This window comes from Hippocampus comes, unplaced genomic scaffold, assembly GCF_001891065.2.
Source record: "Hippocampus comes isolate QL1 unplaced genomic scaffold, H_comes_QL1_v1.1 scaffold345, whole genome shotgun sequence".
Classification (NCBI taxonomy): Eukaryota; Metazoa; Chordata; class Actinopteri; order Syngnathiformes; family Syngnathidae; genus Hippocampus; species Hippocampus comes.
The window spans coordinates 1,599,969-1,615,824 of NW_017805538.1; the positions used below are offsets into that span (position 1 = coordinate 1,599,969).

The 15,856-nt window shown below is 42.9% G+C and overlaps 1 protein-coding gene and 8 non-coding genes across 9 annotated transcripts in view; 1 reads left to right on the forward strand and 8 right to left on the reverse strand.

The window, feature by feature from the left end:
- Positions 1-15,856, forward strand: part of LOC109520921 (fibroblast growth factor 14-like) — a 47,813-nt gene that overhangs the window by 5,994 nt on the left and 25,963 nt on the right. The gene's annotated exons all lie outside the window — the stretch shown is intronic.
- On the reverse strand, positions 11,080-11,152 carry trnat-ugu (transfer RNA threonine (anticodon UGU)). Its single transcript has one exon. It is a non-coding gene; the product is annotated as a tRNA-Thr (tRNA).
- Positions 11,367-11,439, reverse strand: trnat-cgu (transfer RNA threonine (anticodon CGU)). The gene has a single exon. It is a non-coding gene; the product is annotated as a tRNA-Thr (tRNA).
- On the reverse strand, positions 12,194-12,266 carry trnat-agu (transfer RNA threonine (anticodon AGU)). The gene has a single exon. It is a non-coding gene; the product is annotated as a tRNA-Thr (tRNA).
- trnat-cgu (transfer RNA threonine (anticodon CGU)) lies at positions 12,476-12,548 on the reverse strand. The gene has a single exon. It is a non-coding gene; the product is annotated as a tRNA-Thr (tRNA).
- On the reverse strand, positions 12,754-12,826 carry trnat-ugu (transfer RNA threonine (anticodon UGU)). The gene has a single exon. It is a non-coding gene; the product is annotated as a tRNA-Thr (tRNA).
- On the reverse strand, positions 13,238-13,310 carry trnat-cgu (transfer RNA threonine (anticodon CGU)). The gene has a single exon. It is a non-coding gene; the product is annotated as a tRNA-Thr (tRNA).
- On the reverse strand, positions 13,515-13,587 carry trnat-ugu (transfer RNA threonine (anticodon UGU)). The gene has a single exon. It is a non-coding gene; the product is annotated as a tRNA-Thr (tRNA).
- Positions 13,792-13,864, reverse strand: trnat-ugu (transfer RNA threonine (anticodon UGU)). Its single transcript has one exon. It is a non-coding gene; the product is annotated as a tRNA-Thr (tRNA).

The following is a 15,856-nucleotide window of genomic DNA, read 5'->3' on the forward strand; positions in this document are numbered from 1 at the left end:
CATTTTCAGCATGACGTCTTTGATCTACTGGTGAAAGGACACTTTGATTCGCTCCTCTTTCATCTATAACTGTTTCAAACTGCAAAGTGTATGCAGGAAAGTGGTTAAGATTGCATGACTGTCTGTGTCTTATGTGTTGTGTTGTGTTTATTTTTTACTTTATGTTAACTGTTTTGTTTAGCGCTTTGTTACAGCTGCAGCTCTTGTGAAAGCGCTGTATAAATCAGGATGAATGGTATTGTATTGTAAAGATGCGTGGTTTACGACCAATTTGGCATTGGATAGATTCCTTCTCAATTCCCCAATTGCAATCACAGTACGACTGGCACCCGGCGTGATGTCAAAGGTGCTTTCCATCCTCCGGCAACTGGGCCTCGGCTCCATCCCCGGCCGTGATCCTGAGGATGATGAGTGCTACAGATCATGGGATGACTGCTTTTTGTGTGCCAGTCCAATTTCAAGTGATCATTAAAAAAGTACTTTGACACGGTGTCAGTGATCCAGCCAGAACATTCAGGTTACAAAAGGCATGCGTTTGAGGAAGCAGTGTTACACACTTTGAAGACTTGGTGTCATCCCGGCCAACCAGTGATGGCGCCATTCATTGTGAAAGATCCCGTCTAAGTCAGTGTCGTGCGTCCCACGTGGTGTGACCTAGATTGGAGACTCGCCCTTTTATAGCCCACGGCTGTATATGTGCACATGCTCGCTTGCCTTCTCTGGAGAGTTGCCATCAAGGCGACGCGCTTCATATTTTATTCAAACGCTCACGCGTTAAGCAATGGCGTTTGTGCCAGCTCTGATTCTTGCAGCCAGAAAGCTGCTCGTTCACCAAGTCCGCTCCCTCCATGTTTGCTTTGCATGGGGACAAATATCAGATTAGATGGCAAAGTTTCCCTGCAGCTTCGCTGGAGCTGCTGCTGCTGCGGTACTGAGCTGACAGGCTACCGACAACCATAGTGATGTGTGTCCTCTATTCCAATCCCAAAGAGATGGCGTGCATGTGTGTTAGCCTGAGCGTGTGTGCGTGTGTGTGTGTGTGTGTGTGTGTGTGTGTGTGCGTGTGTGTGTGTCAATGAGCTCATTACTTTGTCCGAGCAGCCTGACTCTGCAGAAAAACACAGCATGACTTTGCTGGTCTGTACTTGCTCTGATATATCTCTCACACACACACACACACACACACACACACACACACACAAACAAACACACACACACACACACACAAAACACACACACACACACACACACACGGAGGCCAGGGCATCTAATATATGTAATTAAACCACCAATAGTACAAGCTTATAATGATCTAAAGTCCTTGTGCATGGATCCTGTTTCTTTGTCTTGGCACCAGTTGCGCCTTGCTAGAGAAATTTTTAAGGACAGTATTCATCTCAGGGGACTTTCCGAGTGCGTTGGCAGTAAACGAAAGCAAGGCGATGCTATCATTTTCAAGGTAGTCCGCATACGTGTGTGTGAGAAGGTTTCTGTCCGAGCAGGAGAGAGTGCTGAGTGATATTTTTCCAAGGGCACTGAAAGAGCGGCGAGCCATCAAAGGCTCCACAAGGAGGTGTTTTCATTGACGTGGTGATAAGAAGCTGGGAAACGTGCCCGTACTTTCAGATCCTCCTCCATTCAGATCACCATCTCCTCTGCATGCCTCGCCACCATGGGAAGCTTTTGGCCCCTAAATAAAACACACCATATTGTTATTTATTATGCAGGACTTTGCAAGTCTCTTGCCGACTGGCTGGGAGAAAAGTGTTGGATTGATGATGTCGTCAAGGCGTGGGGAGGCGGCCTGGGCTGTCCGGGGTGTCAATCACTCACACTTGAACTCAGGCTTCGTTCACCTTTTGCCCGATGACAGCCGTGTGTGACATCACCGCGTGTTTGTGGGAGGCCCTGATCGGGACTTGAAGAGCTTTTAAAAGCATGATGCTGTCAGTTGCTCTGTGCGTGTCAGTCATGGACTTTGAGTTCATCCTAAAAGTTGCAGAGAGGCGCATACGGGCTGCTTTAAATCAAACGGAACCAGGTAAGGGACTCTTTTTAATGTTGGGGGGGAAAAAGGTGCTTTTGTCTATCTGACGACGGAAACGCCAAAACAGAACGCTCTTGCTTGATGATATCAACGGGGGAGGGGGAAAAGGTGCTTTTGTCTATCTGACGACGGAATCGCCAAAACAGAACGCTCTTGCTTGATGATATCAACAGGTGAAAACTTAAGCCGCACAAAATGCAAAGTGCATAAAATGTGTGTGTTTGTGTCCATTATTTGTGTGCGTGGGTGTGCACTTTTTTCCAAACTTGTCCAACTGTGAATTATCATTGACATGTTGTTGGACAAATTGCGTATTACTTTGAAAATCATTATGACTCCAAATATGACAGCAACCTGGGGATAAGAGCGAAATACTGCCCATGATGAAAACATTGGAATGCTTTGTACACTTAAGTGAAGGATTGTCACAATTCTTCAAAAATCCGAACAGCTCACTCAAAAGGCTGTCACTAGTGTTAGGCATCGATTCCGGTTCCCATTCCGGCTCATTCTTGATTCCGGTATGAAAAGAATCTCAATTCAGATTCTCAAAAAGCAAAAACCAAAACAAAAGGGAGCTAACGAGACTGATTTTGGAGATGAAAGCAAACTACCGGTAGTGTATGTGTTTTAATTTCAGGATTTTTGGGGAAAACTTCACTGTGCGTCTCTCAAAGGGACATTTTTAACCACTATATTTATATCAAACTTATGAACTTGAATTCCCCACAAGAGAGTATTCTGTTTGAGAACCTGAAAACAATACAATAATGCAGCAGGTACTTCAAGCATGCTTCTGAAGGTCGGTTAACCGAGTGTTGCTTTTCTTGAGAAAGAAAAAACAAAAGCTTCATTTGAGAGGTACAGAAGGAAAATGTTAATCTTAGCAGTCTACGTCCACATTTGCTGTCTACATGCATGTAGCTGTGAATTAAAAGGTAATTATTAGCTGGGCATTTGCACTAGTGTGTTGAGCCACTGTTGTAGTTCCAGCCTACCTTGTTTAACGCTTTCATGCACCCTGTAACCTGATAACATGATCTGCTGTCCACTGTGGTAACCGCTGTCCCTGAAAGGAATGATGCTATGACTGCATTTGCACTTGCCCGATTATTCCTTTGGTGCGGGCGATGTGGCACGAGGCTGACGGTCGGAGCCGGAGTTTGAGGCAGCACAGGAATGTCGAAGATGGGACGCTCTCTCTCAATTCTATTCTGTGTATGTGGAGATGTTTTAGTACCTTTGAAGTGTACCCTCCTTTGATAAGTTTTAGTGGTGAGTCACATTGAGCAGAAGACTGGCTTGATTACTCTATATTTTTGAGCAAGTTCAGCCAATTTAGAAAGGCAGCAGGAACTGAGTTTCCTTTTTGAAGTATTTAACAATGTACTCACGCCAAGTTTGCGTCACTGTCAGTCAGTCTCGTTGCCGTGCGGCTCCTCAGAAATGATGCTGGGTTTTGTGAAAGCTCGCACAACAGAGCAAGCAGACACATTAGCTCAAGCATCCACAATCTACTCACAAACTGTGGCGCAACTCGCCTGGCGCTGCCTCCCAGTCTTTGTAAGGCTGTGTTCGTCATGGTTCACACGCCGCTCGCAACTTCACTCTTTAGACCGAAGTCCAGCTGTTGGAATTCCTTTGTCAAGCCTCCCAGAATGATGGCAAGGTCCGAGTTCATATGCTGCACTTGGTTTCTCACAGCCAGTGGCAGTTTCCGTTCATTACCATGGCAACCAAGCTCAACTGTAAAAGCCGCCTTCTCGCGCCCCATTGCGCGTATTGCTACCGTGCTGGTCCCCTTCTTCTCTGCAACGTGGTTCAGTGGGATGTCGAAAATTAGCAGCACCTCTTCAATGTTGGTGATGTGGTTGGGCTGGACGTGTTTGTTGGCAATCTTTTTTACTGCAGTAGAAGATGGCCAGCTTTTCCTTGTAATCCGGTGGATGTTGCTGCGCCACGATAGGCCTTGCCCAGATGGGTAGATGGCGCCGGTTCATAAAACGAAACCACCGAGCACCATGGATTCGTTGATCTTGAAATCTCTCGCGACTGCTGGATTCCCATGTTCCTCCGCCTAACTGATAGCTTGCAGTTTAAACTGTGCTTTGTGAGCGTGTCTCTTCGTAGGTGCCATTTTCATTATCAGTCAGTCAAGCGGCGCGCTCGTCAAAGTGACACAACAACATTCACAGATTTTGGAACTCGGTGTATACACTAGTGTATGCACTGTCCAGTTTGGGAAAAAAAAAGAAGACTTTAAGTGCGCCTTATGGTCATGGAAATACGGTAGCTTTGTAGCGTACTGGGACCAAGTTCCCCGTTTTCTGAGAAATATCTGGAGGACTTAAGTGCTGACTGTAATGTAGAAGCCTGATTCTGCATGTTTCTCATTAGAACTTGTATGGGACATTATTGAACTTCCCCCTCACTAAAGATATGTGCATCACCAATGTACGACAGTCATACCTCGGTTTTCGACCATAATCCGTTCCAGAAGGCTGTTCGAAAACCGAAAACACGCTCTTTTTTTAAAAAATCTTTATTGAACATGTCTGTTCACAATGGAACGCTAAGGAAGGCGAGAGGAGTCAAGTAACGCATTCAAGTGTGCTCAGTTTGTTCGAGAACCGAAATTCGGTCGTTATCCGAGGCATAAAAAACTCGAAATTTTTGGTCGAAAACCGATTTGGTTGAGAACAGAGACGTTCGAAAACCGAGGTTTGACTGTATATCGTTCGGACTGTACGCCATAACTTTTTTCTTAGCGCCTGCGGAAATTTACTTGATTCAAGCAGGGCCATGTTCTGTTCTTAGCTTGTTTTGAATAGAATTTTTCGATGAGCTCCGTGTTGACCTTTTTTAATCAAATCCGTACCACACCCTCAACATACCATAAACTTGTTTTATTATGCCTATTTTGTTGCGGCGCTCGCAGTATTTTCCCATCTGTTGCTTTTTGCACTTTTCACTTGTTTATTTCCTGCAGTAAGGCTAGCCGTTTTATTTTCTTGAATTTGTATGTATTCTACACTCTTTGAATGTGCAGCGTTTAGTCTGTCAGATAGTCAGCAATTTTCCAAATGAGAGGTTTTTCTCAAGCTGTTTGTTTGTAATAAATGTTCATTCAAAGTAGTTTCAGCACATCATCATCACAGTGATGATGATGTGCTGAAACTACTTTGTTATTGTTAGTGGTTTTCTTCTATTCGACTTTCGTTTTGCTTGGGGTGGGTCGGAACAGGAAACACTGTGCCCATGTGGGTTGCTATTTTAGTCCACATGCCGAGAAAGCACCTGGATGATGGATAGAGATGACGGCGGAAAAAAGCCCACCGAAAGGTGTATTAGTTACTACATTTAAGAAATGGGAATGCCAGTTGGATTTTTCTTTTGAATCATCCGAAGAAGGGCGTATTTCCAAGTTGACGTGTGATGTATGCACAAAACACGAAAGAGAAATACAACGGGAGGCGCAATTCCGAGAGGCAAGTACTTGAAGTTGCTCATTCGATCTAAAGGCAAATCGATATAAAAAGTATTATGAAACAGTCTTAGTTGTTCTAGAATTTACTCGATGTAGACATGGTAACTTTATGAAGAAAACATTTGTCACAAGGTGTAGTAATACTAATGTGAACTGTTGGTCGGTCTAACGATGATGTGAGGTAGATTCTTTGGTCAAATTGATAGTCGATTACACAGTGCATCGTCTTGGGGTTCTATATTGTGTCTATATTCTGCCCATTTGCAAGTATTAACGTTCTCATGTTCGCAGTGAAACTCTGTTTTGTAGCCAGATGTGTCCTTGAAGCACACTACCTCATCAGGTAGCCGTAGGAATGTGCCAGTTGATACAAGCTAAGAATCGGTTTAGGAGAAACGAAAGTCCTGATGCCACGCCATGAGTTTCGGTACCTCCCTTCTGATGATATAAATATGATGTGAATCTCTTGCTTCTTTGCACACGTGATATGCAGCCAATTGTCTGTAACTCACCGATGTCCGGAATATCTTGTGATTAAAAGCTTCGAAGAAACTGTTCATCGACTCCAGCCTGTATTTGGATAACCAACATCCTCACCATCCGAAATTCAACGAACACACGGAGGAAAGATGGCCACTTTCCCCCAACAGGTTGCAAAGAGGACATCAAGCCATATCATTACTATAAGTCTATATACCTGTATATAGTAATACGGTCATTTTTGAAAAGATTCATCACATGATTGTAATCATTCAATTCATATTACATGCTTTTGTATTAATAAAGGAGGTGAGTAGCCATTGATATTATGTTTATTTACATAAATAGTACATACACATAATCATGTTAACAGTGTCAGGTTTACTTGTGGCCCATGGTATATAGCCGAAGTATTGTGTCCACATATGTGTTACCGATGGCCATAGTATTTCATAGTAATTCATATATTAATGATTACCAGTAAGTTAATCTTTGCAGTGTGAGACTGGAAAAAATACTCTGATTTTGTGGTATGCTGTATTCATGATGCCATATGAGTACAATAAACGTGTTAAACAACATATTTTACTGAATAAACCTGCAGTACACAGCTGCTGATGTAATTATGTTCATTGTTAATGCATAGTTTTCAAACATTTCACCTTGAAATATTATACTTTTGAGTGTCAGAATTCTTGATTATGATTATCAGTTAAAATAGAGAAATGGGTTCCCATGATGAACGTTTACGGAACCCAAAATTAGTTACTGTGGTTTCCCATTGGGTAATCTGACAGAACCGAAAAACAGTTTCTGTTAATTTCTGAAATCCTTTTAAGTGGCAAGCCTAATGTTCATATACAGTGGGAAACACCATAAATAGGCCAATGGAAATGGCTGGAACACAAAAAAATGAAACAATCTGTAGTCATCGACATATTCGCCTTGCTCTGTGGAAATTATTTTTTAGTTTTGCATTTTTCCTTTTTAATTAAGTGGGTGCAGTCTCTATTCTGGTGTGCTCAATACAGAATTTGATGGAATTTAACATGGTATGCTAATGAGGTCAGGATTCAGTAGCAATGGCTTTAGAGTTGAGGACTCTAGAAAAGCTGAATCAGAGATCTCTCGGTAGCAGAGAGAGTCACTCGAGCTGACTCGAGTCACAGTTTTGATGAATTGAAACTTGCCTTGGGAGATAAAAACTCATGACTTCACTTGAATCCAGGAGTAGTGACTTGACCAAATTCGGTGTTAGTCTTTTTATGTGTTTAATTTCAACCCTATATGTATATTTCTAAACCTGTGCTTAACCTCAGCAAGCCCACGTTAGTCAACCAACGTGGGCTTGATATGATGCAGAGTTCGGGGGTTGATGGCATTCAGCCATTAGGTCTCAAGCCACCAATTGAAACGGTGAGTTAAAATTCAGGAAAAGAAAACAAATGGTTTTAAAATAGGTTAGATTTCAGTTCTTTTCAATAATAATTTGGGTTAATAAATGTAATTTCCCTAACTTTAAGTTCAAAATAGTACATAGTATGAACATGATTTAAAAAAAAATGAATGACTGAAATAAATATATTCAAAGTACATTTCAGCATTCATACAGAAATGTGCAATGAGTTCCTGTCACGTTGCAAGGTGGTGGTGGACCCCAAAAAAGCAGGCAGGAGGGAGGAGCAGGGTGTACTTGAAAGATTGTATTAAAACTCAGAAAACTAAATCCAAAACAAACAAAGTCCAAAGTAGCAAACAAAAATCACAACTGAAGCTAGCCTAGAACAGAGCTGTGACCAAAACATGACCGAAACAAACCTGACAGCAGCAGAGAAACGGCAACAAACAAACATGACAGCGGCAAAGAGCAACAATGACCCGACAATGATTGCTCGGGCTGGGAGTCCTTTTAAAGCCACTAATTATCTAATGACCAACAGGTGTGCAGCTGCAGGGGAGCCCTACAGTGCCACCTGTTGATCCCAAACCGAATCATGACAGTTGCAATGCAAGTGTTGCAGTGCCAGTCCAGTTGAGAGCGTCGTCAGCCAAGATGGAAACATTGTCAGGCCACATCGACTCAACGCAGACCCTTTCAAATCTCATATCTAGCAAATGTACTAACTTACTAAAAGGAAATGATTTATTGAAAATATACTTCAAGCAGACAGATATAGTCTCACTGTCGGTTTTTTGGTGGGGTAGACAAGCTAAAGTTATTGGGAGTGTTTTGATTGACATTCATATATTAACCTACATGAGTACTATTGAAGTGTGGCATGAAATAGTGTTGAACTGGACTGCAATATCCTGAGATGTTATACTGTACATACAGACACATACCAAATAGGTAAACTGTCCAGTAATAGCGCTATTTAACCTTATCACGGTTCATATATATATATATATATATATATATATAGATACATAGATAGATAGCTAGATAGATAGATAGATAGATAGATTATTTTTAATCAATAGTTTTTCATAACTTTTGAATTACTTTTCCAAAACGTTTAAGTTACTTTCCAGGCATTTTGTTCGTAAATACAATTACCCGTATTCAGAATCCACTTTGAGCAAAGAATAGGAGTGGGCTTTGATTGAATTTGAACGATCCCTGTCCTGATCCTTCATATTGATTCCAGTTCCAAAAGATTCTTGGTTAGCGTTATTTTAGGGGGCAGAGTAAGAAAAGTTTGCATGGTCATCCATTTTTAGTCCATTTTTGTTGTTCGCCTGCATTGTACCATCGTACCGTACTTACTTTATAGGCTGGGCAATCATACATCATTCACTAAGATTTGACGCCAAGGTCAGTTGAGTACAGACTGCTCCCATTATGGTGCTAAATGTGGTAAAGTAATTTTGCTGCTGCTCATTTTAGGGGCGGATCCACTGAAGTGGGATATAAGACCACTGGCCACCCCACCATCTTGAAAAATCATTGACTCATTGATTTAGTATGCCCTTTGTGGCTGCACAGAACCTCCCATCAATTTAAGTGTGTCACCTATTCACCTTTCAGAAATGTTCGAACACTCTTGAGTTGTGCGACCCTGAAATGAAGGTGTTCCCTGTTGTCACTTCGGGCGCAACTCGACCGCACTTGCTTTGCATATTCTAGAAAGTCAATTTGCAGGCTGGATCCTTCATTGCCTTCAAATTCTGCTCATCGTGTAGCCTCCGTGTACCGCTTAAACTGCAACAGGCTTAATGTGAATTTGTACACCACATGCGGTCCAGTCGTGCTAAAAGTGACATCATGCGGCCAGAAATGTGGCCTCTGTATTTGGACATAGCCTTAAACATCTTTTCTCTTCTATGGAAGTCCAAAGGGGTCAAAATGAACTCGATAAAAACAGCATTTTGAAATGAATACCATTTTGTTACATGACAGAGAAATATACAATCTGGCAATTAACTTGTAAGATAAGATAATATTATTAGGAAATACGTTCTTCCTATTCTTCACAAGCAGTGAGACGGGCTGCACACGAGATGGGCTCAAGTCCATCCAGCTGCGCTGCGGGATAGGAGTGGAATAGGAATCCAGCTAAGACGTTGACATTACTTTGTAATTGAGTTCGGTCAGCGCATGAGTCTGAGTGTTGATCACCTGCTCCACACCCTCCAAGTAGGCTGTCAGCTTGTTCTCTTCCAATGAAGCTGCTCCCGCCGGCTGAATTTTGCGATAGATCAATAAACTGCCAACACTACAATGTAGATGTCTTCCACATTGTCTCCGGACAATATTGTCAGGCAAATTGGTCTCCATTTCCGCCAATGATCGAGGGTGGATCCAGCAGCAAATGTCCGATAGGGGCAAGAAGGCTCCCCACCGCCTGTTCTTTTCTTTGAAACAAAATGTATCCATGGTGATGAGAGTCCAACTGACTAATTCCATCATGTACTTTTCGTAAGGAAAAATACGGCCGGAGGCTATATCAAGACAGAGGACAGTAAATTTGACAGAGTCAGCAAGCAGAGTAGTAAGGGGGGCTGACAGGGGGTGGGGAGGGGGGGGGGGGGGGTACAGGAGCAGGGCAGAAAAGCGTCTGCCTTCACCGCGAGCCATCAGAAAATTATAGCGACTTATTATGATTTTATTATTATTAAATGTGTGATTATGATTATTTCAACTGTCATACTTTTTGAATGAAGTTATTTATTTATCAAGACTTTAATTTAAAAAAAAAACAACCAATAAAAACGTTTTTCACAAAGTCCATTTTTTGATTTCATAATGCTGTTTTTCACCACAACTTCAACAAAAATACCCCGCTGCTGCAATCCTCTCTGAGACTGAGGTTAAGGCCTCACGTGATTACAACTTCTCTGAGTAACTCTGAAACAGACTTCTCTCCCGCAGCCATTTTTTCTGAAGTCTCCACGCTTGAATTGATTGCAAGAGTTTAGTAAAGTATGTGTTGTGATGAGGCGACTTCTGTTTTTTTGCGAACCATGGTCTCTCGTGGCCGAAACTATTCACGGCCTCGAAGCGCCTCAGCGCACTAAACATATATTTATTTTAAAAAAGTCAGCGAGAGAGAAGCCTGGCCCGACCTGAAGGCTCGGGCTTAAGATCTTACCTCCACTCACAACCCCTGGTTTACTAGACCAGTGCTCGAACCAGTGAGCTATGAGGCCTTGGATGCTAGCTGGCCATTAGCATTTTTGTTAATGTGCTACCAAAATCACAGCATCAAAAGAGTCAGGTCCTCAGCAGATTGGCTGGGAAAAGCCAAGTCCATTGCTTGACTTGCAGTTAAAAATAAAGAAAAGTGATGTTCTCCACATTTGAAGGATACTGACAAGTACACAGTGTCATATAATAGATTATTATTATATGTTTAGTGCTTTACGAGAGTTTACACTATTTACGTCATGCTTGAGTTGATGGACAGGTCCCGCCTATAAGGGGGAGTTCCCGGAAGCAACTGCGAGTAAGTCCACCGCATGTTAGTTGCTCTGCCACGTTATTAATAAAAAGACACATAAAACCCAATCCCTGCCTGCCAACAATTATTACACACAGATGCCAGGAACTCAGTTACATGCGATGAGGCCTCAGTGAGAATTGAACTCACGACGCCTGATTTACAAGACCAGTGCTCTAACCACTGAGCCATGACACCTTGCAGACGCTTAGGCCGTTAACATTTTTGTTAACGTGCTACCTAAATCACAGCCTCAAAAGAGTGAGGTCCTCAGCAGATTTGTCTGGGAAAAGCCAAGTCCGTTGCTTGACTTGCAGTAGAAAGATAAAGAGATGTTCTCCACATTTTAAGTATACTGACAAGTACACAGATTTGCTTGACACAGATGCCAAGAACTCAGTTGCATGCGATGAGGCCTCAGTGAGAATTGAACTCACAATTGCTGGTTTACGAGACCAGTGCTCTAATCACTAAGCTATGAGGCCTTACAGGTTCATCAGCAGTTAACATTTTTGTAAATGTGCTACCAAAATCACAGCCTCAAAATGGGTCCTCAGCAGATTTGTCCGGTGAAAGCCAAGTCCATTGCTTGACTTGCAGTCGAAAGTTCAAGCAAAAGTAATGTTCTCCACTTTTGAAGGATACTGATAAGTCCACAGACTTGCTTGACACACTTGTTAGGAATTCAGTAACATGCAATGAGGCCTCAGTGAGAATTGAACTCACGACCCCTGGTTTACAAGGCCAGTGCCTTAACCATTGAGGTGTCAGGCCTTGGATGGCAGCTGCCCGTTAGCATTTTTGTTAACGTGCTGCCAAAATCAAAGCCTCAAAAACAGTTGGGTCCTCAGCAGATTTGTCCGGGAAAAGCCAAGTCCATTGCTTGACCTGCAGTCGAAAGTTCAAGAGAAAGTGATGTTCTTAGTACACAGACAACAGGAACTCAGTACATGTGATGTGGCTTCAGTGAGAATTAAACTCACGACCCCTGGTTTACTAGACCAGTGCTCTAACCACTGAGCTACGAGGCCTTGCATGCCAGCTGGCCGTTACCATTTTTGTTAATGTCTTACCAAAATCACAGCAGCAAAAGCATGAGGTCCTCAGCAGATTTGTCCGGGAAAAGCCAAGTCCATTGCTTGACTTGCTGTAGAAAGTGATGTTTTCCACGTTTGAAGGATACTGACAGGTACACAGATTTGCGTGACACAGATGACAGAAACTCAGTTACATGTGATGAGGCCCCAGTGAGAATTGAACGCACGACCCCTGGTTTACTAGACCAGTGCTCTAACCACTGAGCTACGAGGCCTTGCAGCCTCATCGGCCGTTAGCATTTTTGTTAACGTGCTATCAAAATCAGCGCCTCAAAAACAGTTGGATCCTCAGCAGATTTGTCCGGGAAAAGCCAAGTCCATTACTTGACTTGCAGTAGAAAGTGATGATCTCCACGTTTGAAGTATACTGACATGTACACAGATTTGCTTGACACAGATGACAGGAACTCCGTTACACGTGATAAGGCCTCAGTGAGAATTGAACTCACGACCCCTGGTTTACGAGACCAGTGCTCTAACCACAGAGCTATGAGGCCTTGCATGCTAGCTGGCCGTTAGCATTTTTGTTCACGTGCTACCAAAATCAGAGCCTCAAAAAGAGTCAGGTCCTCAGCAGATTTGTCCGGGAAAAGCCAAGTCCATTGCTTGACTTGCAGTGGAAAAATAAAGAAATGTCCTCTTCTTCACTTTTGAAGGATATTGACAATCACACAGATGACGGGAACTCAGTTCCATGCAATGAGGCCTCAGTGAGAATTGAGCTCACGACCCCTGCTTTACAAGATCAGTGCTCTAACCACTGAGCTACAAGGCCTTGCAGGATTACTGGCCGTTAACATTTTTGGCGTTACACGTGATAAGGCCTCAGTGAGAATTGAACTCACGACCCCTGGTTTACGAGACCAGTGCTCTAATGATGTTCTCCACATCTGAAGGATACTGACAAGTACACAGACAACAGGAACTCAGTTACATGCGATGAGGCCTCAGTGAGAATTGAGCTCACGACCCCTGGTTTACGAGACCAGTGCTCTAATGATGTTCTCCACATCTGAAGGATACTGACAAGTACACAGACAACAGGAACTCAGTTACATGCGATGAGGCCTCAGTGAGAATTGAGCTCACGACCCCTGGTTTACGAGACCAGTGCTCTAATGATGTTCTCCACATCTGAAGGATACTGACAAGTACACAGACAACAGGAACTCAGTTACATGCGATGAGGCCTCAGTGAGAATTGAGCTCACGACCCCTGGTTTACGAGACCAGTGCTCTAACCACTGAGCTCCGAGGCCTTGCATGCCAGCTGGCCATTACCATTTTTGTTAATGTCTTACCAAAATCACAGCAGCAAAAGCATGAGGTCCTCAGCAGACTTTTCCAGGAAAAGCCAAGTCCATTGCTTGACTTGCAGTGGAAAAATAAAGAAAAGTGATGTTCTCCACATCTGAAGGATACTGACAAGTACACAGACAACAGGAACTCAGTTACATGCAATGAGGCCTCAGTGAGAATTGAACTCACTACCCCTGGTTTACAAGACCAGTGCTCTAACCACTGAGCTATGAGGCCTTGGATGCTCATTGGCCGTTAGCATTTTGTTAACGTGCTGCCAAAATCAGAGCCTCAAAAATAGTCGGGTTCTAAGCAGATTTGTCCGGAAAAAGGCAAGTCCATTGCTTGACTTGCAGTAGAAAGTTAAAGAAATGTCCTCTTCTTCACTTTTGAAGGATATTGACAATCACACAGATGACGGGAACTCAGTTCCATGCAATGAGGCCTCAGTGAGAATTGAGCTCACGACCCCTGGTTTACAAGGCCAGTGCTCTAACCACTGAGCTACGAGGCCTTGCAGGATTACTGGCCGTTAACATTTTTGGTCACGTGCTACCAAAATCAGAGCTTCAAATATAGTCGGGTCCTCAGCAGATTTTTCCGGGAAAAGCCAATCTGTTGCTTGACTTGCAGTAGAAAGTTGAAGAGAAAGTGATGTTCTTCACATTCAAAGGATACTGACAAGTCCACAGATTTGATGGACACAGATGACAGGAACTCAGTTTCATGTGATAAGGCCTCAGTGAGAATTGAAATCACAACTAGAGGTAAGATCGGGCCTAAAAAATCCAGCCCGACCCGACCCAGCCCGCGGGTATTAAAGTCCGACCTGGCCTGAGCCCGACCAATTAACTTGATTTGCACACCCGAGCCCGAAGCAAACCCGAAATTTCATTTTTTATTTGTGAGGACTTGGGAGGAGGAGGGGTCATTTATGATCACAAAGTAAAGCCTGTCTTTTGTAACAAAAATCTAAGTTAAACAAGACTGTATAAACATTTGCATCTTTTATATTTCTGTTTCTGCAGACAGTACATTAACCGACAATTTTCCATCATTGACGGATTTTTTTCACCGGAAAAATTTAAGGCCATCCTTCATTTTGACGGGTTGAAAATTGGGCCATAAACCACAGCAGCAGTACGTCCTTCAGAATCTAGCGCGGCACTTTTAAGAGAGAAAAGCAGAGAGACATTTTAGGCCCGACCCGACCCGAATTTTGGGTCGGGTTGGATTGGGCTTGGGCTTCAGATCTTACCTCTAGTAGACAGGGAGCGAACAACATTAGGAGGATTTTGAACATTTAAGTACACGATATAAAGATTAATCTTTTATTCTGCTTAGTTTGGACACCCAAAAAGCTTTCGATCGAGTGAAATGGAGCTTTTTTTTTTTTTACATCAAACAAGAATCGCTTTTGTTCATCACTCAAGAATTAAGGAAGTTATGATATTTTAAAGGCTTCAAACAGTCAGTAACTTTTTCCATTGTTACAATGGAATGGCCTGTGACTGAGTGTCTGTGCAAAGCGTCGTGCGACTGTTTCGGGACAAGTAAGGGCAAAGAGAAGCATTTTGAGCCCAGATAACATAGGGAACAACGATGTGTGCCATAAAAGCCATTTCTGCAGTGTGACGCCACCCACCCCCACCGTCTGGCTGCTGTTTGTTTGGCTACCCGAAATTCCCACACCATCTCTGGCAATGTACGCAAGCTTATCCCGGTGAACATTTGCTCTGCTTCTCATGTCTTTCAAGTCATTCACGCTTAGATGACACAACTTTTCTTCGCAGTGTACATATTTGATGAAACTCCATTCCCAAATACCTCAAAATTATGTTGTGTCGGCAGACATAAATATTGCAGCTGGCTTCCAACAATTTTTGCGTGTACGAAGATGAGTTATCCCGTCGTGCGTGCAATAAACGTAGAAATACTGCATGAAACTGATTCAATCCGAAACGATGTGACAGAGGAGATTCCACTGCACATCATATGTAAAAATAGACACGGAAAGCATTTGTAACAAGTCAGAGGTAATTTTACTGAGAGGAGTGCAAAACAGACCTGCGCAACGTGATCATACAAAAATGGCATCACGAAAAATGGCGGAAAAGTTGACCTCAAGATATAGTTACAGTTAAACTTGTTAGTTGCCCGAATGTTGTCTTAAGACATTTTTTTTAAAACTCACCGGATTCTGACCAGTGCAGTACTGGGCAGCACGATTGTAGCCGCATGCAGCTCGTCTAAGTGTTTGTCTCTTCGACTCAAGGTGTCCGGAGGTGTTAAACCATGTTAGTCACGCAGACAGTGTCTTCCTACTTATGACGAGAGACTGCACATGGTGCACAAGATCACAATTTGGTGTTCAGTACTGTATTTTCCACACTAAAAAGCGCACTGGATTATGAGGCGCACCTTCAATGAATGGCCTATTTTATGATTTTTTTTCATGCAATGGACCCACTGCATTATAAGACGCAATCTACAATGCATCCACTAG